Source organism: Lycium ferocissimum, chromosome 9 (genome assembly GCF_029784015.1).
Source record: "Lycium ferocissimum isolate CSIRO_LF1 chromosome 9, AGI_CSIRO_Lferr_CH_V1, whole genome shotgun sequence".
Classification (NCBI taxonomy): domain Eukaryota; kingdom Viridiplantae; phylum Streptophyta; class Magnoliopsida; order Solanales; family Solanaceae; genus Lycium; species Lycium ferocissimum.
In genome coordinates this window covers 3,621,089-3,644,304 of record NC_081350.1, presented here as the reverse complement: position 1 = coordinate 3,644,304, position 23,216 = coordinate 3,621,089, and the positions used below count along the sequence as shown (strand labels likewise).

Sequence of the window (23,216 nt, the reverse complement as noted above, 5' to 3'; positions counted from 1 at the left end):
TATGATTAACATTGTTACTCTTGGGGGTACGTAGACACGTGTGTGGGTTGTGAATAGTTCTTGTTCGGTTATGTACGTGCGATTTATGCTTTGGGGCGGTCCCGTCAGTGGCGGCCTTATCGGCTCGCATGTGTATAGATGTTTTCGAATACTGCATGTTATGATAGCTTGCCTTCGGTTATGCTTAAGTTCTTAGTGTGCTAGTTGTGGACCGACTATAGTAACAGGTGTGTACGAGTGTCCAGCTCGGGCACTAGTCATGGCCCACGGGGTTGGGTCGTGACAAAAGTGGTATCAGAGCGGTTCGTCCTTGGAGTGTCTACAGACCGTGTCTAGTAGAGTCTTGTTTATCGGTGTGTTGTGCACACGTCTATAAACGGAGGCTACGGGACATTTAGGATGTTATCTTTCCTTCGATCTTAGATCGTGCGATAGAGGCTGTCTTATCGGGATGACTCCTCCCTAACGACTTGTTATGTTTTCGACGTGCCCCCGAGAAGCGACGGCTGCCCGAGAGGGCAAGTCGACGAGCGATTGGAGAGACTAGCCGGGCCGGAGAGTTACCGGGGCCGTGCTCGGCTGAGCACCGAGGTTGTGCTCCCGTCGGCCGAGCTGCGCTACACCGCCGCTATTAGGGCATGGGGCAGCGGCGGCGACTACGGACTAGGGGCGGCTCCACCGCCGACTCCGGGGTTCCCGTGCCGAGCCTCCGGCTCCTCGGCCTGGGGCGGAGGATAGGGCTATGAGAGATGCGGTCCAGTTGTTGACCGGATTGGTGGCGGGGCGAGCTCGCGAGGGCATGCGTTGGGAGATGATCGGGCGGAGACGGACGTGATAGTTTGAGGGCCGTGGTTTTCGACTTGTAATCCTCCGAGTTCTTCGGGTCAAAGCTTGGGGGGCCCCCGAGTTTATTAGAACGGATGCGGCGTACGTTGCGGCTCATTAAGGCTTCGAGGCCGAGGTACGTCGAGTTGGCTTCATATCGGTTGCACGATGTGGCGGCTAAATGGTATGAGTCCTGGGAGTTGTCTAGGGGCGAGGGTGCTCCTCCAGCAGTGTGGGATGAGTTTACGGAGGCCTTTCTTGGCCACTTTCTGCCTCTGGAGATGAGGCGAGCCAGAGTTGATAGATTCCTACGTCTGAGGCAGAATGGCAGGAGCGTCCGGGAGTATAGCCTGGAGTTTGATTCATTGGCTAAATATGCCCCCACTATTGTATGAGATATGGTGACGGGATGCATCGATATGTGATGGGGCTGGATCGTTACTTGATTGATAGCTGTCTGGTGATGGCTTCTTAGCCCGATATGGATATTGCGCGGTACATCCGCATGCCCAGGGTATGGAGGACCGACATAGGGCGTCGGCCGACGAGAGATTATGGCAGAGCCGGCCCGAGGGCTAGATCGGTGGGTGTGGGGAGTTTCGAGGCGGGCAGCCTCAGCAGTACACGGGGTATTCTTCTCCGCCAGCACGGAGTGCACCCCCACGGTTCTCGGGCAGGAGATTTGACAGCACAGAGTATTCAGGAGCCGGTTAGAGCTCCAGGGCTTCAGGCTCACAGATGCAGAGGAGTTCGAGTCAGTCGAGGCCACCTTTGCCTCGGTGTTCACGTTGTGGTAGGCCTCATTTTGGGGAATGCCATCTTGCTACTGGTGCGTGCTTTTCTTGTGGCCGTCAAGGCCATATTATGAGGGAGTGTCCCGTATAGGGATAGTCCGGGTGGTGCGGCTCGGCCTACCGGATCGATTCTTTGGTTCATCTTCCTCTCCCGTAGCTATGCGCCTGCAGGGGCGGGGCATGCGACACCGGCCGAGCCGCGGTAGAGGTCGTGGCGGAGCCCCCCGGTTCTAGCGGTCCCTCGAACCGCATATATGCCTTGGCTAGCCGACAGGATCAGGAGGCGTCACCAGATGTGGCTACAGGTACATGAGTCCTTATTGGAATATTTTTTATGTATGTGTATTTGCTGTATGATTGTCACTTAATAGCGGAAAGTAGAAATCCAAAGGCCGATAGCCAAGTATTTATAAGTAGCGGCGATTAGGGTGTGTTCACCACCATTGGGAAATTGGGAATCTAGGACGGGAAGTAGTCATAGCCATAGGTGAGAAGTTAATATTGAGGATTGAAAAGGGCCAAAATAGTAATTGTGGAATCAGAAGCGTGAGAGACCCTTTCTAGCTCAGAGGGAGATGTGTTATGAGGACATTTCGAAATCTGTTAAGACTTCGATTTACTCCAGATTATGTGATAAAGGTCATGCGGTGAGGTGGACGCTACCATACTAGTGTTAAGGCATCGTATTTCATCGGAGTCCCAAGGTTAAGCGTGCTGGGGTGAGAGAAATTTTAGGATGGGTGACCCCCTGGGAAGTGTACTAAAAATCCTAAAAGGTCAGACACAGGAGATTCAAATGAGAAGCTAGGGTAGCCTAAGGGAAATTAGAATATACAGAGTGGGCGGAAACCTTAGGAGGTCTCGTAGGCCGGGCGGATTAGACCAATGAAGAGAAAGAAGGTGCATCCCAGCTCTAGAATTAGGGTGAATTTGAATAGCGTCTGGAAATATTTTGTAAGCGAGATAGTAGTAATTGTGTCTATATAAGTACGCACGTGATATTCCGTACATGGCTATATTAGCGGATATGTGTATTCCGGCAACCAGCGTGGCGGTATGTGGAAGGCATTAATCGGACAGGGTAACGAAGTCCAAGTAAAAAGAAAAATAAATGGTGTAAATGTCATAAGGCAAGCTGATGCTGTTTTCACTATAGGTTAAGCTTAGGAAGTACTGACACAATGATATTTGGAAAAGAAAGAAAGTGAGTAGATGAACGGCAAGGGGATCAGAATTGTCGGAATAAAAGTGCCGCCTAATTGAGATTGGAAAATGCGGGCCTAGGACAAAGTATAATCGGGTAATAGTATAAGTACACCCCTTAAAGGGGGGAAGCGGGTGCGAGAGATGCGAGTGCAAGGTGGAGACAACCCACACTAGAATATATCTGATATGGATACTCGGGCTACAAGTAAAATTCCTCGCTGAGACAAGTTAGTAATATCCAAAAGCCAGCCAAAGGGGTAGAAGCTAGGATGATAAGTGAGATAGTGCTGAGAACTAATTGTAGAAATCTTGAATGATATGACAATAGAAAGTGAAGGCTTAAAGGAGAACGCGACAAGAGAACGATAGCAAGTAGCTCGCAGAGACATTGCGAAAGGTAACATTGTTGTGCTGGATTAGAGATCAAGATGTGGGCAACGGGGTTGTTCGCTAATGAGACGGTGACCTGAGTAGTAAGGAAAAAAAAATAATAATAATAATAATAATAATAATAATAATAATAATAATAATAATAATAATAATAATAATAAAACCTCCTATAGTAGGAAGCGGGAACATCAAAGGAGTGAATAAAGGAAGGGAAAAGAGTATGGTAGGATAGGCTATAAGCGAATGTTAGGGCGGAAGGAATATGTGGAGCAGAGTGAACCCGGAAAAGGGAAGGCTATAACTAAGATGGAATGTACTTCATATAAGTCATACAGGAGTAGTCATGTTACCCATGAACATTTATATGCTAGGGAGGAGACCAAGCGAGTGCTTAACGAGAAAAGTTTGGATTCAATAATAACAATACGGTGATAATATTCTGGGTGCATTAAGGGAAGCTGTAAAGATGGTTTAAGCTAAACTACAGAAATGGAATTAGTACTGAGGACAAACGGGACATGGTACGCAAATGCTATTGTTCTCAGTAGTCCATTGTGTTATATCCCGTATTTTGTACATTGGGACAATCCGAGTTAACCACGAAAAGTTAGGGACAAGAATATTCCGGGATACGAGATAGAGACTTTTATAAGTTACTTATGATTTTATTGGTATGGAATATTAAGGAAAATTTGAGGTTAAAAGTGAATTAAAGAAAGTTGATAATTCATGAAACAAAAAGGCCATGTGGCCGTCCAAGTTGGTGTGGGCCATGGGCCACATGGATGGTTTATATATGTAGTTAAGTGATGACTAATTAATCATCTTCATCATTTTCATCACTTAGAAAGTTCAAGAAACTTGTAGAACAACAAAGAGAGGCCATTCGGCCATAGGACCAAAAATTTGAAGCCTTCAAAGAGTGATCAAAAAATAATTTCCTTCAAGCTTTTCTACCAATTGGAAGGTCCTCTATAACGTGGAGTAGTTGTTGGAACAAGCAAACCACTTATTCTTACAAAACACCACCTTAGCCGAGTGAAGAAGTTGGGTGAAGAAGGTAAGGTTCAATCTTCTTTTCCATATGTTATGAATGATTTGTACATGTTGTAGTGTGTGGAAATGGATGAGAATCATGAAATTTGTATGTAGGTGGTGGCCGAATGTAGGTTGTTGTGTATGGCAAGGAATGAATTAATTTTACTTAGTGTTTTGGTTGTTGTTGTTATGGATTCTATGTTGTTAATGAGAGTTTGATGATTCAAGTTGAAGTTGTAGGTGTCGTGGGCTGTTTTAGAAGCCAACGTGAACTTAATATAGTTTTTGTAATTGTGAGAATGATATTGTTAATGTGTGGATTGTTGGTGTAATTCATGAATTCGGAAGAAAGAAATGTGTTGTTGTTGTTCCTAATAGAATTGGAAGGTTTCGGGTGGAATGGAGCTTGGGTTGGAATGTTTTGAATATTGTGCGGATTGTTTAAAATGTTCTTGAAACTTGTTTGAATGGTTTCGGGTTAGTACTTGAATGTGTGAGCGATGTTGGCTTGAATGTATGTAGTTGAATCGAATATAAATGGAATGTTGTCGAATTATGTAGAAAAGAGTTACTAACGTTAGAATGCGTTTTGAATTGATTGTTGATGTTGTTAATATGGTTGTTGGTATTGTTGTTGATGATTTAGCCGAGTTGAATTCTCGGGGTTGTTGAATTTACAGGGGAAATGCTGCCCAAATTTCTGTAGATAAAGTGATAGCTTGGAATTGAATTCTTAAGTGCTTATAGCTAATGTTAGTACTTAATGATGTTGTTGTAGATCTTGGGAAGTCCGAGACTTAGGTTTGGATTAGCGTAGGAAGCGGACGAGGTATGTAAAGCCTAACCTTTCCTTTTTTTTGGCATGTCTTAGTTGTAAGTAGGCTATGATACGAGCCTCGGGGTAACTCCATTCTTGCGGACCGAGCACGTTTACGATTCTTATTCATCTCTTAATGTGGGCATTCTTAACGTAGTAGAACTATGGTCTTTATGTCTCTTGTGTGATTGGATTTTAAAGGTTGCATAAAGATTTTTGTTCTTAAAAGATCCTATGTCTAATAATGACCGTAACTTTCATAGACAGAATCGGATCGCCTCGAAACATTCGTAGAAGATTTTATAACGAATAATATCTCCAACTTTCATAGGCGGGCTCGGATTGGTTTGATACTTGTCCGTGGGCCCAGACTTTTCTATGTTTAGTTCTAACGGCATTACGAAAGAACTTAGCATGACTATCGTTTGATACTCGAGCGTTGATTTGTCTACTTAACTATCGAGTCTTAAAGGTGATTTATGTGCATATGGTTTCTCACTACTACGCTCGTGCGAGTCAGCAGCTATATCTTTCACCGAGTCCGGGCCGGGTATGTATTCGTGCACGGTTCACCGCATTATTCACCGAGTCCTCAATAGAGGGGGCCGGGTACGATATATATATATATATATATATATATATATATATGATAACATGATGATACGATGATTTTATCTACCGAGTCCCTCGCTGGGGGCGGGACACGTTATGTATATGCATATGTACTACATGATATTGACATGCATGATTTATGTTTCTAAAGGCAAGCCTTGTGGTTTTAAAAGTTCTTGACCGTTTTCCATACTCCTTACTTCGTTACGATTACGTTCTCTCGTGTTCTTATGCTTTACATGCTCGATGCGTATTTCGTGCCGACCCCCTTTCTTCGGGGCCGCGTTTCGTACCCGCGGTACAGACGATCGATTTGGTAACCCGCCAGTCTAGGATACCGATTCATCTGTCTTGAAGTGCTCCCTTGTTCCGGAGCCCATATTTTGGTACAGACTCTTTTGCTATGTATATGTGTATGTCTATTCAGGGGTACGGCGGGGCCCTGTCCCGTCATATGATTCTGTTGTTACTCTTAGAGGTCTGTAGACACATGTGTGGGTTGTGAATAGTTACTGTTCGGTTATGTCTGTGCGATTTATGCTTTGGGGCGGTCCCATCCGCCGTGGCGGCCTTATCGGCTCGCATGTGTATAGATGTTTTCGAATACTGCATGTTATGATAGCTTGCCTTCGGTTATGCTTAAGTTCTTAGTGTGCTAGTTGTGGACCGACTATAGTAACAGGTGTGTACGAGTGTCCAGCTCGGGCACTAGTCATGACCCACGGGGTTGGGTCGTGACACATTGGCTCAGCCTTTACAGTTATTGAAGACTGATTCCCCTATGCAAAGAATACATGATATTGTTTCCCATAATGCTGGAAATGTTGAAAGTCATTTTGGAGGATAAAGAGAATTGTCACATTAATGAGGATGATGCGAGAAGTCTGTTGAGCAGAAGCTTGAGTAGGCATGCAAACAAGTAGATGTTTCTCCAAAATCAAAGGTCAAAGGTGGAAGGAAAGGCAAGAAACAGATAGACGGAAAGAAACCATTAGGTGCAGAGCCATAACAACCTACCAGGGTTGTGCCAAAGAGATCTGCCATTATTAAGTCAAAGTTTTACATGATGATTAAAACATTCATTTGGAAAATTAGATCAGTGCAGACACAACAAGCTTTTCCTGATTTCAAATGCTACATAGACATCACGGGTTTATGTTAGTTGCCTTAATGGAGCCTTTTCAACATGTTAGACGAGATACAAAAATTCAAAAGGAGGTTAGGGATGCATCGGTACAGGGTGCAAGCTCGTAGTGGAAAGATTTAGTTTTTTGTAGAGAAGAATGTAGATATGGAAATTTTATCGATACCTTGTACGAGCATCACCTTGAAATCTGTTCTTCGGGGCACAATAGATCTCTTATAACAACTTTGGTCTATGCTAAATGTGATGAAGTAGAAAGAATGCCTTTGGGATAGTATTTATCGGCTTAGTCACTCCTATGACATGCCTTGGCTGGTAGTGGGAGATTTTAATGTAGTGATGAATGAGGAGGAGAAAATAGGTGGAGTCCCTATAGTCCCTCAGGACCATGAGGATTTTGCCTTTTGTATCAACTCATGTGATTTATTTGAAATAGGTTTTAAAGGCAGTCCTTTTACATGGTGGAATGGCAGGGTTGGGGATGATTATATATTTGAAAGATTGGACAGAATCTTCTTTAACTCACAATTTGAACAATGGTTTGGTCACATTGAAGTGGAGCTTTATCCGGATCCCGGATGCGATCATGCCCGGTTAACATCACTTTGGGTGAGGAAGTTCAGACTTTCATAAAACCATTCAGGTTTTTGAAATTTTGGACTGAGCATAAAGATTTCTTGGACATAGTAAGGCTGAATTGGTCTGAGAAGAGTATTGGCAATCCTTTTTTGGTTTTTAAACAGAAGATCAAGATAGTAAAAAGGGCTCTATCTGCTTAGAGTAGACTGGCTTTTGGAGATATCTTCGAACAACTTATCATCAGGGAAGATATAATGAGAATTAAAGAACAACGGTTTGAAGATGATGCTTCTGCAGAAATAGAATAGTCTTGCAGCTTGCCCAGGCTGAACTGAAGAAGTATTTACATTATAAGGAAGAGTTTTGCAAACAAAAAGCAGGATACACTTGGTTCTCTGAAGGTGATAGAAACACCAGGTTTTTTCACAATTTATTAAATGGAAGGAGAAAAAAGGTTACGTGAATAGAATTCAAATATTTGATGGTGAGTGGATAGAAGATAAGAAGCGACTTGCGGCGAGAAACGATTGCTTAATTTCTTCCAACAAATCTCTCGAGAGGAGGAGGCTCTAGATTTTGGCATCTTTGAAGATATTCCACATATGGTCTCTTAGCCAAAGCCGGTGATTTGCTTTGTGCACTTCATCCCCGAGAAGAAGTAAAGAATGTCATGCTTTTTGAACTTAAAGAAGAGATCGCTTGAGGTCCTGATGGATTATCGGGAACTTTCTTTCATTCATGTTGGGACATTGTAGGAATGGATGTATTTAGAATGGTTCAGGCTTCCTATGAAGGTCATACTCTCCCAAAATCAGTAACTCATACTAATTTGATGTTGATCCCTAAGAAATTAGAAGTTCACACTTTTGGGGATCTCAGACCAATTAGCTTGAGTAACTTCATAAACAAGGTTATTTCAAGAGTGGTTCATAGAAGACTGGATAAGATTCTACCAGGTTTGATCTCTACAGCAACTTGATGCGGTTTTGTGAAGGGAAGAAGCATTATTGAGAATATGTTGCTCACTCAAGAAATTGTCACAGATATTAGAAAGAGAGGTAACCCTGCAAATGTGGTGATCAAGTTAGATATGGCTAAGGCATATAATAGAGTGTCCTGGCTATATTTAACTAGGGTGCTGAGAAGAATGGGATTTGTAGAAATTTTTTGTGGATCAAATATGGAGGCTGTTGGCAAATAACTGGTATTCAGTTTTGTTGAATGGCCAATATTATGGTTTTTTGCACTCTACAAGGGGTGTGAAGCAAGGTGATCCATTATCACCTGCTCTATTTATACTTTCAGCAGAAATGCTATCTAGAGCACTTAATTATTTATTTGAGCATGATCAGTATAAGTGCTTTGGTATGCTTAAATGGAGTGCAAACCTCAATCATCTTGCTTATGCGAGATGATACCATCATCTTTGCATCACTCGATAAACTATCATTGGACGACTATGAATGTTTTGAGAGATTATGAAAAGTTGTCGAGTCAATTGATAAATAGAGAGAAAAGTTTCTTTTACATGCATCGAAAATCGAGCGGTGCGATTATGTCAAGAAGTTGAGCGGTATCGGTTTTACAAGAGGCATGTTTCCTTTCAAATATCTTGGGCTTCCTATCTTCCACTCTAGAAAAGGAAAGTTTATTATAATGATCTAATTAAGAGGGTGAAAGATAAGGTAACGGAAAGGAAGGTTGTTATCATTTGGAGGGAAGGCAGTTCTTATCAATAGTGTTTTACAAAGTATGCCAATGTACCTTCTATCTGCAATGGCACCTACTAAGTACACACTAAATGAACTGCATAAAATCTTTGTAAGATTTTATTGGAGTAATAAGGAAGAAGGCAAGAGTAGACAGCGGTCGGCTTGGTAAGTGTGTGTTCTTAAACAGGAGGGAGGATTGGGATTTAGGTCCCTTTTTGATGTATCAAAAGATTTATTCACTAAACTATGGTGGAGATTCAGAACTTCTGGTATCCTGTGGTCAACATTCATATGGAATAAGTACTGTAAGAAACATATTCCAACCAGGGTTCAATGGAAAGGAGGCTCACAATTATGGAACAAGATGCTTTGAATCAAGAGATCTATAGAAGGGGAGATCTAGTGTGAACCAAGAAATGGTTACTCGCTAACTTTTAGTTTGACAACCGGACTAAACTTGGTCCTCTTGCCCAAATTTTATGCCGGCTAATTTCCCTATGGATGACGGTATTCGGAGGGTTGCGGATGTTATGGAGAATGGGACTTGGAATTATCGAGACATTGCAACAAGGCGTAAGCGAAGATATTATTGATCATATAAGAAAGGAGATGCACATTGGCACTCCCTCAGAAAATATGGATAAGGCCTAGTGGATGCTCACTAGTAGTGGTAAATACATTGTTAGTAGTGCATGGGAAGTAATAAGACAAAGAGGTGCCTCAAACTGGTGTTATAAGCAATTCTGGATAAAAGGTTTACCTTTCAAGATTGCTTTCTTCTTGTGGAGAGTGTGGAAATAGAAGTTACTTGTTGATGATGCACTTGCAAAGATGGGGATATCTATTGTGTCTATATGCAGGTTTTGTGCTTAGCCCCACCAAGAAATAATGAACCATATGTTTGTGACGGTCATTATGCTTGCGGTATATATGGAAGATGTTCTCGGCGGCGGCAGTGTGCCGAGCCCTTTATTCAAGTTAATCAAACTATCAAGAAATGGTGGGACACAAAGTGTTCTTTAAAGCTGAAACCATTATACCAAGCAGCTCCTGCAATCATACTTTGGCAACTTTGGAAAAGAAGAAACACAGTTTTGCATGGTGGTAACATGTCTAGGCATAGGGTCATATATGAGATTAAGATTTAATCTTAATCTCATTCAACTGGCCAAAACTAGATATCCATGGATGACAAATTTCCCAAACTTGGCCTCGAGTGTATAGCATTTGGAATAATGTAGGCCTCAGATACGGTACATGCGGTTCAATGGATTAGCCCTCCCTCAGGATAGTTCAAATGTTAATAGTGATGGTGCCTCCAGGGGAAATCACGGTCCCAAGTGCATCTGCATTTTGTGTGAGAAATCATGAAGGAGATTTCATTCATGCTCTGCCAGAAGGATTACAAATACAACTTGTACGTATGCGAGGGCAAAAGCAATGCATGATGGCATTATATTTTGTGTAACACAGTAGCATCTACCACTGATACTGGAAACTGATTCACTTGGTTTAATGAAGATAGTAGAAGGGGACTGGGAAGTTCCATGGAGTATTAGTATGGAGGTACAGAAGATTAGAGAATGGAGGAAGAAGGGATTGATACAAGTTAGACATGTGCTGAGAGAGGGCAACCAGCTTGTTGATTTTTTAACTAACTATGTTTTTGATTTTGCAGGTACTCTTAACTTTGAGCTATTTACTAATTTTCCAACTGCAGCTAGGAGACTTGTAAACATGGATAAAATGCATTTGCCAAGCTTCAGATTTAAAACAGTAATTCCTAGGGAGCCAGATTAAAGCATACAATGTATAAGTTCAAATGTAGCAACACTGAAAGCTGCAGATCATTGTTGACAGGAATATCAAGTTGGAGGTAGTTCAAGATTAAGTTTATATGCTCTTGAGTCTGTTGCTAAGCAAATTCTATCGAATGTGTAGTATTAACTTCATGTTGTTGGAAGAATCTCCTTAGTGATACAGGATAAGTACAGATAAACTGTCATATTCAAATATTTTCATATCCAAGTTCAGGAGACTCGGTGACATTATACGCTTTTTGGCTAGCATAAAAGGCTTGATTTTGCACGCTTATACTTCTTTGGCATTTGATTGCATAGCACTCCGGTGAGAGCTTGAGGTGATCGAAATGGAATCAAGCCAAGGCTTGGAATGGTCATGCATACATTAGGCCGTACATAGCTACTTAGGTCAATTTTTACCTTTGAGTTCTAGGCATTTTTGGCCTTGTAATCTTTTTTGCTTTTTGCCTTTTTGCTTTCTTTACAATTTCTGTACGGAACTTTATTTTTATAAAAAATTCACAACTATGCCTTGTGGTAGTTATGTTTTATTAAAAAAAAAAAAAAGAAATATCTCTGAATTAATTGTGTTGCAATAAATTCTTCCAGCTTTTCTATATTAAAGAACTGTATTAAAATATAACTAATATTATACATATAAAAATGCGCGTATTAATATACAATTTTAAAAAAATGTAAATAAAAATGTGATTGATACTTGAAAATGTAATGTGCTATAAAGAAATAAAGATGATTATTTACTAAGATATAATTGCACTGTTGTGTTGTATCTGTACAGATGACTTTGAAAAAATAATGATTATTGAAATTAATTCAAATGACAATAAATTGATAAAAATCCTAATGTTTGCATAAATAAGGATAAGTATCAATAAATCATATTAAAATTTGAAAAATATGTAAAAAGTTGCATTTTGTGCTATTTTGTGCTGAGACGTTAATTAAAAGCAGGATGAGCCAAAATTGGGTCCCAACAACTGTCCCTGTTTGATCGGAGATGATGTAAGAGTCTTCGGACAAAGAAGTTGACATAGTGGCCAATTTTGGCTCGACCTTAACAAAGAATCATTTTGACAAATATATGGCTGAACTTTGGTTTTTGAGTCTCTACACTCCTCAGATTGCAGGGGTATCATGCCATGTGAGTTCTAGAAGCTGATATGAAAAAATTGGTTACCGCCTATTCAACTTGCTCAATTTTGTGTGGACCGCATGGTCAAAGGATGCCTTCCATTTATCGCAGCTATTCTGATGCTAACTCCGGTGTTAGCGGAGCCTTATTAAACTATAGCCACCGACTGCTAGCTATTATTCGAATGCAAATTTCGGCATTAGTGGAGCCTTGGTAAAATAGAGTCACTGGTTGCTGGCGTTGACTCTGATGCAAACTCCGGTGTTAGCCGAGTGTTAATGTAAATAAAAAATATGTGCACTTCGACGAGCTGTTGCGAAAAGTAAACATCTTTGCTTTGGTGTGGATGTAATGTTGTTGTAGGAAGAAACTCCTTTACTTTAGCGAAAATGTAGTGCTAGTGTAGAAAAGAACGCCTATGCTTCAGTAGAAATACAGTGTTGGTGCAGAGGTAACGCCTTTGCTTCAGCGGGAATCCAGTTTTGTTGCAGGAGATAAAGCCTTTGCTTCGGCGGGAATGTAGCGCTGGTGCGGAGATAACGCCTTTGCTTCAGCAAAAATGCAGTGCTGGTGCAAAAGATAACGCCTTTACTTTCGGTTGAAAATACAGTACTGTTGCGGAGATAACGCCTTTGCTTCGGCAAAAATGCAGTGCTGATGCGGAAATAACGCCTTTGCTTCGGCAGAAAACGCAGTGCTGTGGGGTAATAATGCCTTTGCTTCGGCAAAAAATGTAGTGCTGGTGCAGAAGATAATGCCTTTGCTTCGGCAGAAAATACAATGCTGGTGCAGAAGATAACGCCTTTGCTTCGGCGTAAATGCAGTGCTGGTGCAAAAAGTAATGCCTTTGCCTCGACGGAAATGTGGTGGTGGTGCAGAAGATAACGCCTTTGCTTCGGAGAATGCAGTGCTGGTGCAGAGGATAACACCTTTGCTTCGACGGATAATGCAGTGTTGGTGAGAAAAGTAACGCCTTTGCTTCGGCGAAAAATGCAGTGCTGTTGCAGGAGAGAACGCCTTTGCTTCGGCGAAAATGCGATATCAATCCAGAGAGTTATGCCTTTGGATTATGATGCAAAAAGTAAGGTCCTTGGGCCATGAAATGGTGTCTTTAGGCGATAAAGATGATGCATTTAGACTATGACACCCTCGGTGTCCTATTGTGGGGGTCGGACGAGCCAATGCCCAATGCAATGTCCTCTGTGGGGCCGGACAAGCCTGTGTTTTTTGTCTTGAAATGTGCCATTGGTGGAATTTTTGAGGGCCCCCTCAAAAATTCTGTCCTAGTTTAGAAAATAGAAAAATTCTCGTACTTCCCGCGAAATGATTTCCTTTCTTACGGAAATTTTGAGGTTTACTCAAAACTGTTGCCCCAGTTTCATGCTTCAACGGAGAAATATGAGGATTTTTTTTATGATGAGACTAGATGTTGATACCTTATAGAGTTAATAACAACAACAACAACAACATTTGAACTACATTTCCTGTGCAATATAAAGAATTAAGAAAAATAGAAAAATGATGAAAGCAAAAATCTAGCAAAAGTGAAAAATAATTTGGCATTTTTTAATAATAACAATAATTAATAAAACATGCCTCGACTTCATTTGGTACCGACAATTAGTATTGTCCATAAAAATCACCATCATTTATCGTCCAACAAACCAAGATCGATCGACTTATTAGTAATTCCTATATCTTCAAGTGGTACCTCAGACATACCTAAGGATCGAAAAGACTGGTTCATTTTGCTTCAAGTGGTTGAACTATACTTATCCTCATGTTTCTAGTGCCCTTTCCACAAAGAAAGTCCTAATTTGCACACATTTGAAGTATTTTGATTTTAGGACATTTTGAGAAGCACACTCACATTCAGAAGGATGTTCAATGCATACGATTGAGATACCATATGCTTGGCCATTACATAAGTATCCACTAATGTGAGAACACTTGAAATAGGATCACGTAGGGCTTGCTATTGGCTTGTAACGCAGGCTTGGGGGTGGGTAAGATTCTTATTTGGATGAAAAGTGACCAATCCTCCCTTGAGTGCAACACTGTGTCTGTGTTTTTGACATTTGCTCTGCTTCGATGTTGATTTTCTCTGATTCGTTGTCCTTTATTTTTGCATATTGCTTCGACTTCTTTGAATCTTTATTTATTGGAATCCTTTTTCTTTTTCGGAGTTTTTCCTTTTCTTACAAGTTTCTCTTTTTTGTTGGAGTGTTTCTTGAAGTTTTCGTTGGTTTATTTTCTCCTTATTTTTGACTTTGCGAGGGCTTTTTGGCTCCTTCTTTTTTTTTTTTTTTTTTTTTTAGAAGTCGTCCTTTGCATTTGACTTTTTGGACTTTTGCATCTCTTGCCTTTTACACTGGCAATTTCAACTTGAATTTTTGTCTGCACATTTTCAGCGTGCTCAAGGAAGTCGGGCCTAGAGAGGGATAGTGCATATAAGCACTCAGAAAGGTATAGACTGAGATGTGGTTGTCCAAAGAAAAGGCTTCAGGCTCAAAGGGGGAATGCTAAGAATGATGTCATTTGGTAGGCTTGAAAGACGCAATCGGATCAAGAAGGCCTACAGTCCTTTCCCGAACCAAGTGTAACTCAGGATTTCGCCTCAACAAACATTCAAGCCAAGTTCTAGATCAACAATGCAATGCAATTGAATTTTCAATCTAAAGCTCACCACACAATGCACATGACACAATGAGGATGGTTTCATTCATAACTTTAGATGCATGCTAGAGAACTTTTCAAGTGTCACTAAGGTCGAATAAAAGGTACCAAAAGAATCTATGGTTTACCATAAAGTCGCTTATCTCTTATCATACCAGTTCAAACACTTGTTTCTTTCTTATGCACACTCCTAACTATGACGGTTCCAACCAAGTCAAGGCTTTGAATTATTTTTTTTTTGGCATATATTTGATTTTTTTTAAAGGAATATACAAAAAAAATTAAATTTTTTAAGTGATACCGAACCCAAAAAAGAGCTACCTAAGTATCTCATCGAGATGAGAATCAGGTGTGCGTAATTCATCAAGATAGGGTATAAAATGCATAATTGAAAAAAAAAAAAAAAACATCTCTTGAAGAAATTTTAAAACTAAGAAAATCAAAGATATTTACTGAATTGAATATATGTACAAAAAGTAATGCACTAATACAGACAAACTCGCAAGATGTTTTCCAAGTTAAATAAACATACAAAAATTAATGCAATGATATAGATAAACTCGGAGTGGATGTCTTATAAATTCAGAGTCTAGCGACATCTCCAAGAGAATATGCCTGCAAAAATTATGACAATAATGTTAAAACGATAAAGTAATGAATGAGAGAAAGTGAAAGAATAAAAAAGTGAGGCTGTATATCCAAAGGATGCTCCCTATTATTTTCGGGGACTGTATGGGATCTCCCGACTGTTTTCATGACCAGGTATTGATCTCCCAATTGCCTTTGGGGACCTATTGTTCAAAGGAAATTATTTAGTTTTGGGAGGGAGTATTGATTCGTGCAAACTCGGGACCCAACTTATTATTCTTAATTTTGTTCGAGCTGTGTGCTTTTCGTATGATATCCCTTAAAAGCATCCCTGCAAAAGAAAGGGCTGACTTGTATTGAACCATTCATTTTTTAAAAAAAATACCACTCATATACCATAGTTTTGTGGCCTACGATATTTAGGATGTGTGAAGAAAGACTTATGCCCCGAATTTCGAGTCTAGAGTCGGGTAGAAGTTATAAAACACTGACTTTGCTACTAATAGGAACTAGACTTGGGAGCTAATTGATTGTTGCGTTTGAAGGCTTTTGAAAGGTTGTGGGTTCATTAAAGTTCCAAAAAAACTGCCCCGATTTTATGTTCTAAGTAACCTATTTGAAACAGTGGAAAAACTGCACCCTTATGTAGGATTGCCTACGCATCTTTCCAGGACAAGAATCAGAGCAAAACGTAATTCGGGAGGATAGCTAGAATTGAAAGGGAATATATGATGTGTGTATAATCATGATTTCTTGGGACATGCTATGGCTTTTACAAAATGATACTTTTAGGTAGGTGTATGGAGATTGACAATTTTGAGCCAGAAATGAAAAATAGCATAGTGCATGGATGACTCGTAAAGGATGAAAAATTGTGAAAGTATGAGAAATAATAAAAGAATATGTTATTGATGTTGCAAGAATGAATGAAAAAAAAAAAAAAAAAAAGAACGAGGTAAGATATTGGAGTCTAGCGATGGCTTGATTATGATTGGTGGTCCTCAAATCTAAATATGAATTTGAGTATGCTACAAAATTTAGGGTTCAACACAAGTCAAGCAAAAATAGTTAGATAAAGTGGCTAAGGTAGTGGAAAGCAAATAACAACAATATTTATTTGATAGAGAAAATAAAAAATATGTAACAAATAAGGAGCATGTGGAAAATTGAAAAGAATGTTCGAAATAAAAAATAAAATTCAACCAAACTAAAAACAACTGCAAAATGGAATGTACAGTAACCTAGAAATTCTAAGAGTATTTTTATCTATACAAAAGGTTCTCGAGCGGACTACTCGAGTGAGAAGACCACGCGGTCACACAAAAAAAATAAGAACACCCCGCGCATATGCCAACTCTCTTAAAATTTGGGATTCTAAAATAAATTTGCGGGAGCGCAAAACACACCTCACGTGCGCGTGTGATAGTGCGAGTTTTCCAGATTTGGAAGAAGTATGAATGGATTGACAATTTATATAAACCGGTAACACATGTGAATATTAATATGAAAGCACAAAAAGATAGCAATTAAAGAGAAATAGTAAAACAAAGATGCATAATTTACAATAAAATAAAAAATAAAAATAAAAATGGTAAATAAACCTTGTCAGTCAGAAAAGGACAGTTATAAAGTGTATGAAAAAAAAAATAGTAGCTATGTACTTAAATAAATAATGGAACAGGGGGAAGGATATGCATGATGATTAAAATAAATACAGGCAAGTAAACAAATACTCAAATAAACACAAAATCCCTCAAATAACAAATTAAGTCCATTGTGGTTAGAACCTGAACACCCCCAGCAGAGTCGCTATGTTGTTGCACCCTATTTTTACCGAGGCTAAACAAAGTACAACTTATGGGGATCTAAAAGGATTAATTATGTACAGAGTCGCCACCTAGCATTTAAGGTATACTAGGGTACCTATAACTTATTAATGTATGTGACTGAAAAATGATTTGCAAAAACAAATGAGATTCTAGGTAAGGGTTCAAATTATTCTGAAGGGAAGGTGTTAAGCATCCTTCAGAATCCACAAAATGTGGTTACCGGCTTGACTAATTTTAACTATACGAGGGATGTGTAAAAATGATTTGTTAATACTTACAATGAATTATAAAAATATTCAAACAAAGAATGATAAGTACGAATATTAAGTAGTAAATGTAAGTATCTATATACGTATAAAAATATATACAATAAGATAGATAAGTAAAATATAAAAATTATTGCATTTATGAACGGATATATAAAATAAACTTTAAGTATTAAAAGAATTAGATTCAAGAAGAAACAAACTTATGATTACTAAAATGTATGAGAAAAGCTAATGAAAGTGACTTAGAGAATGGAAGGGGATATATAAAGAACAAGTAGCTAATGAAGGGATTAATTGAGAAAATGTATAAAGTAAAGAAAAGAAGGGGAGTCAGAATATATAGTTAAATGACTAATCAATATTAGCTAAAAAAGTAAAGAAAAGAAGGGGAGTCAGAATATATAGTTAAATGACAACTGGTTGAAGAATCAATGTAGCATAAAAGGTTTATTAAAAATATATGATTGAATATAATGCTGTTTTATTTTTATTTTGTTGTAAGAAGACGTAACAAGTTTAGAGGATATTTACAAATGTTCAAGAAAATTTATCTAAAAGAATGATTTTAGCATACAAGAATAAAATATGAATGTCAATAATGCTAACAAATATGAGTATAATAGTATGAATAGGATGTGATACAAATAAAAATGTACGTAGATGTTCTTGTTTTGAAATAGAATAATACTAACCTAATGTTAATTTGCCTGAAACACATATTAGATTTTAAATCATATAAAGCGGAACATAAATAAATAAATTAATACCTCCCGGGCACCCCAAAAATAAAGTTTCACTATACTTTGTACTTTGTACAATTTTAAGATCGTAAAAGTAAATACAAATAGAGAATCCGAGAAAATCTCCAAGCGTCATCTCTAGGATGCAACTCCGGAACCTATATAAGACTTAGTAAAAATGTTTGTAAAGGATAAATATTTATGAAATGATAATAAATATATGTTGCAATTAAAAAATAAAAATCCGTCTTATGTCCAGGGAGGCCTCGAAAATCGACGGAAATTTCTTCATCGGCCAAAAAGTATAGAATGTATTCAATATCCATAAACCAGCCAAAAAAAAAAAAAAAATCAATTCCTCCCCTTAATATCCCTTTTCAAAAAATGCATATGTGCAAAGTATTCAACAAATGAAAAACATATAAAAAATAATAACAATAAGTAAACAAAAATGCAAAGCATGCAGTAAAAGAGATATGAAAATGTAGAGCAAAAACAATACACCACATTCAAAGATTTGTGTATAGTGTGTGAAATTGTAGAGAAATAGATGAGAGACTGAAAACTTCTTTTTTGGTAGAATATGAGAGATGATGAAAGCTTTTTTTTTGTTGTTGTTGTTGTTGTTGGAGATGAATGTGTGAGAAAGCTTTTTTTATTTTTTTTAAGAGATGAAGATCTTTTCTTTCATTTTTAAGGGAGAGAGACGTGTGAGTTGGGAGATTTTTAGAAAGAGAAATGAGAGATTCATAGGTTAAAAAGGGAATGGGAATCGGCTAAGTGTGGAGAAAAATGAGGGAGTGGTGGGATAAAAAAGGAAAGAAAGAGAAAAGAGAAGTTGAAAGAGAATTGATTTGGGAGTAGAAAAAGAAAGATTGTATCGTTGAAAAAATGGGGGACAAGTAAATTTAGAGGATAAGGTGAAAAAGTCAAAAAAAAAAAAAAAGATAACATGTGGGGCCCACAGAGAAGAAAAATGAGGGAAAAAAAGTACATGAGATTTTAATTGTACACTAAGTGATAATTCGATAATTTTACACAGGGTGAATTTTGAAATATCTCTGAATTAATTATGTTGAATAAATTCTTTCGGCTTTTCTGTATTAACGAACTGTATTAAAATATAACTAATATTATACATACAAAAATGCGAGTATTAATATACAATTTTAAAAAAATATAAATAAAAATGTGATTGATACTTGAAAATGTAATGTGCTATAAAGAAATAAAAATGATTATTTACTGAGATATAATTGCACTGTTGTGCTGTATCTATACAAATGACTTTGAAAAAGTAATGATTATTGAAATTAGTTCAAATGACAATAAATTGATAAAAATCCTACTCTTTGCATAAATAAAGATAAGTATCAATAAATCGTATTAAAATTTAAAAAATATGTAAAAAGTTGCATTTTCTGCTATTTTGCTGAGACGTTAATTAAAGCAGGATGAGCCAAAATTGAGTGTCAACAGTTATCAGCTTTGTAAAATTTATGTCAGGAACTTTGTTTCAACACGGCCCAGTATTACAAGTTAACACAACTTTAGTTTTGAAATCCAATTTTTATCATTTGACTTGAAAATTACTTTGTTTAAACCAAAAGAACTCGTTTTAAAACCAGTTTATCACAAGCTAGGATTTAAAAGGGCTTTGTACTTGTTTTAGCTAAATTATAATTGCCTAATTTAGCTAAATGTTTGTCCTAACTCTACATTCATAAGGGGTTTCACTAATATATGAGTTTAATCACATTTATACAGGAAAATTAACACATAACGAATAAAGAGGGATGGGGGATTTTTACTAATGGGCGACCGAACCTATTAGGCTATTTTCACCCATAGCTGGACTTTCAATATATTTGCTTCCCTTGCTATTCCACCTTTTTTTTTTTTTTTTGATTAAGCACCGGTGTCCGATTCTTTGAGCCCCGATAATCCGGGGGTGCACGACTTTTCAATAGTGCACCACGCAGTTAATTTTGCTTCGAGAAATTGTTTTGCCTTTCGAACTTGAGACCTTGAAAGGGAGCACCCCAAGGCTATTCCACCTTTTTCGAACCAGACTCAATATCAGAAGTGAATTGGGCTTAGCCCAATTCGGGAATGACCAATGCACAGTCCAAGAACCACAGGTATTTCACAAGAATGCATGGAAAAGTATACGGATTAGTAACTAATAAAATAAAGCTAAACTAATTAATCAACTAAAATTCTGGACTGTCTAAGTAAGTAAACAGAGATAAGTAGAAGTAATAAACTACATGTTTGTCCCAAACAGGCCCAAGGTCATTTTATTAAACATAAGAAAGTGAGTGGCATTCATGTTTTATTCCATGCACACTTATACCTTCAATATACCACTGATATGCACCCATAAAGATGTAGAAATGATATAGAAGGAAAGCTTTTACTTCCTTCTTCCTGATGTCTCACAAGATTCAAGGGGTTTCTTGGAACGCAGACACCAAGGGAAGCTCAAGCTTAATCCCCACATACCATGACTTATCTTTACTTATGTATATTGGCATAATATAAAGACTAAAGTGTATACAGACAATGATGCCAAACACTCCCTTAATAATTACTATGTATCATTTTAATCACTTTGTATTTTAAACTATTCAAATGTAACATGCTACTGAAATTAGGCCCATTACACTGTTCATCAAATAAAATAGCACACTGTGGCTCACACAAATAATTACAATCCGGAAATAATAATAAAAAAAAAAGTCGGGGAAATTGAGTCACAATTATAACAGACCCTGATCACATAACTTTATCCAAACATTCAACTTTAAAGACCATTTTTAGTGAGAAGTAAACAAATAAGACCAGTTTGAATTTAAATAGTTCATGTAAGCTGGACTTCACTCTTCACAATCCATTCCAAGTACAAACAAGTATAATCACACACTTCCTAATCCTACTCCTAATATACTATTCAACTTTATACTAAGATTAATTTCTCATTAGCAACTAAATGATGAAGAATGGGCAGAAAGCTGCACATAAGCAAGTGAAAACAGTGTCATATAGGTTATTCCTTTTTAGTACGAGAAACTTCTATAAAGGAATCAAACTAATTGGTTTTAATACTTAGCTTATATTGAATCCTGTGATGAATCCTAAACTCATAAGTCCATGTATGGTCTCACAAGTTACTGTCATAGACAATTTCAATATTAAAACTTCATTAATCATGATACTTTCCCTTAAAAATCATTTCTTTCTTTAAACAGAGATTTGATTATGTGCTAAATGTATATCATGTTACAGGTCAACACAAAAACAGTTTTTTTTTTTTTTTTTTGAAATCCCTACATGGCAGTTGACTTCTAAGAGAAAGTTTCAGCACAAAATATCAACAAGAGCAAAACGGTATCTAGGTTGTAGATTTTGTATCAAATCAAACATTTATAAGTATCCCTTCCTCTATTATTCAGAGTAAACAAGCAGGAAGTTTGATGTGTAAATGAGAAACAAACTTGCACACACTCAGCACCTCACTTTATAGTGTAATGAATTAAACTTGGGCATTCCACAAGGCTTCACTCAAAACAGTCTTAGCATGTGGATTAAGAATTAGTTACAAATTTTAAGTACTACAAAATCAGGAAAAAGGAAGTGAATATTAAACACAGAATCATCAAGACCTCTAGAATTCAGAAAGAACAAAGGTATAAATATTTATTTTAAGTTCAGTGTCAACAGAGTTGCATTTGAAACTCATTTGAGTCATTATATAAACAGAATCCTCCCCTTTTAAGCAATTTCATAAGCCAAATTAATCAAGCCAGCAATTGAAACCCAGACCATATTTTAAAGGGAACATAACCTCCATATTGTAGAACAACCCATGACTTTACAAAGTTAAATACTTAACACCTCATCAATCAAATTTCTTAACACAGAATCATAAAGAGTTTCTTTTTTTTTTTTTTTGGAAAAAGGGGCAGTTTAGACAATACTTCTCTTACAGGTTCCTAATCATCCCCTTTTTAGACAAAACAATAAGACAACAACCAAGAGTAGGTTCACAGTACTTATGATTTGTGTGTATTATGCTTATGACCTGAGTACAACCTCTCATTTCCTTTAAGCTCATACTACAAACACATAACTCTCAAGACTGTTCATTCCTTTTGGTAGACTGACTCTTGTCACATTAAGCAAACATACATGACTCACAAATATCATCACTAACATCAAGCAATTCACACATCAGATTAAAAAGGAGAATGTTTAATCACCGAGCTTTATTTTGAGAGGAAAACAAGCCTGTATATATATATATATATAAAAAAAAAAAAAAAAAATCAAACTCATGAAAATGTAGGCTCATTTTAACCTCCTGAGATGACTTTAAATGAATGAATCAAAATGGACTTCCCAATTGTTAATTCTTCAACTCATATTGACTAAGACTAACAGAGATCTATTTTAACTTAGTTTTAATCCAAACTAACTCATTTTTACAAACAGATAGCTTAACAGGATTATGACAACCTACTAAATCATAATTTAATTAGCAATTACACAGAACTAAATAAATTCTTAAACTGACAGCAAAACAATATGATTTTCTAATCCTAAAATTTATGCTAACATACAACTAGAAAATAAAAATACAGAAATTAAAAGGACACAAAAAAAAAAAAAAGAGAATATTACCTCTTTCAAGTGCAGCCGGATAAAAAATAGACTTGGAAAAGACTCAAAATGCTCCCAAAGTTCAGTTTTAACCAAACTCAGCCACACAGAACAGAAATCAAATTTTAAATCTTAAACTTTAACTCAACAAGTTATAAGGGCCTTGAAATACTTCAAAACCCCAAGTGTTTGAGTTCTATTTTTTGCGAAGTAAAGTATTTTTTTGATTGCCAAAGTTGTGTTTTTAAGTGAAATAAGAACCTCTATTTATAGGGTTGAAAAACATTGACAAACCCTAATCGTGTCCATGTGGGATTTTCCAATTTCGGGGCCTGAAGCCCTTTGGTTTTCACATTCGATGGCTCAGATTAAAAGTAAAC

At 37.5% G+C, this 23,216-nt stretch overlaps 1 long non-coding RNA gene across 1 annotated transcript; it reads right to left on the bottom strand.

Moving 5' to 3' along the window:
• Nucleotides 1–19,860: 19,860 nt before the first annotated feature.
• LOC132029524 (uncharacterized) lies at nucleotides 19,861–22,837 on the bottom strand. Its single transcript, XR_009407852.1, has 3 exons — nucleotides 22,649–22,837; nucleotides 20,232–22,021; nucleotides 19,861–20,063 (listed from the first exon to the last, which is right to left on the bottom strand). It is a non-coding gene; the product is annotated as an uncharacterized LOC132029524 (long non-coding RNA).
• Between the last annotated feature and the right edge of the window lie 379 nt (nucleotides 22,838–23,216).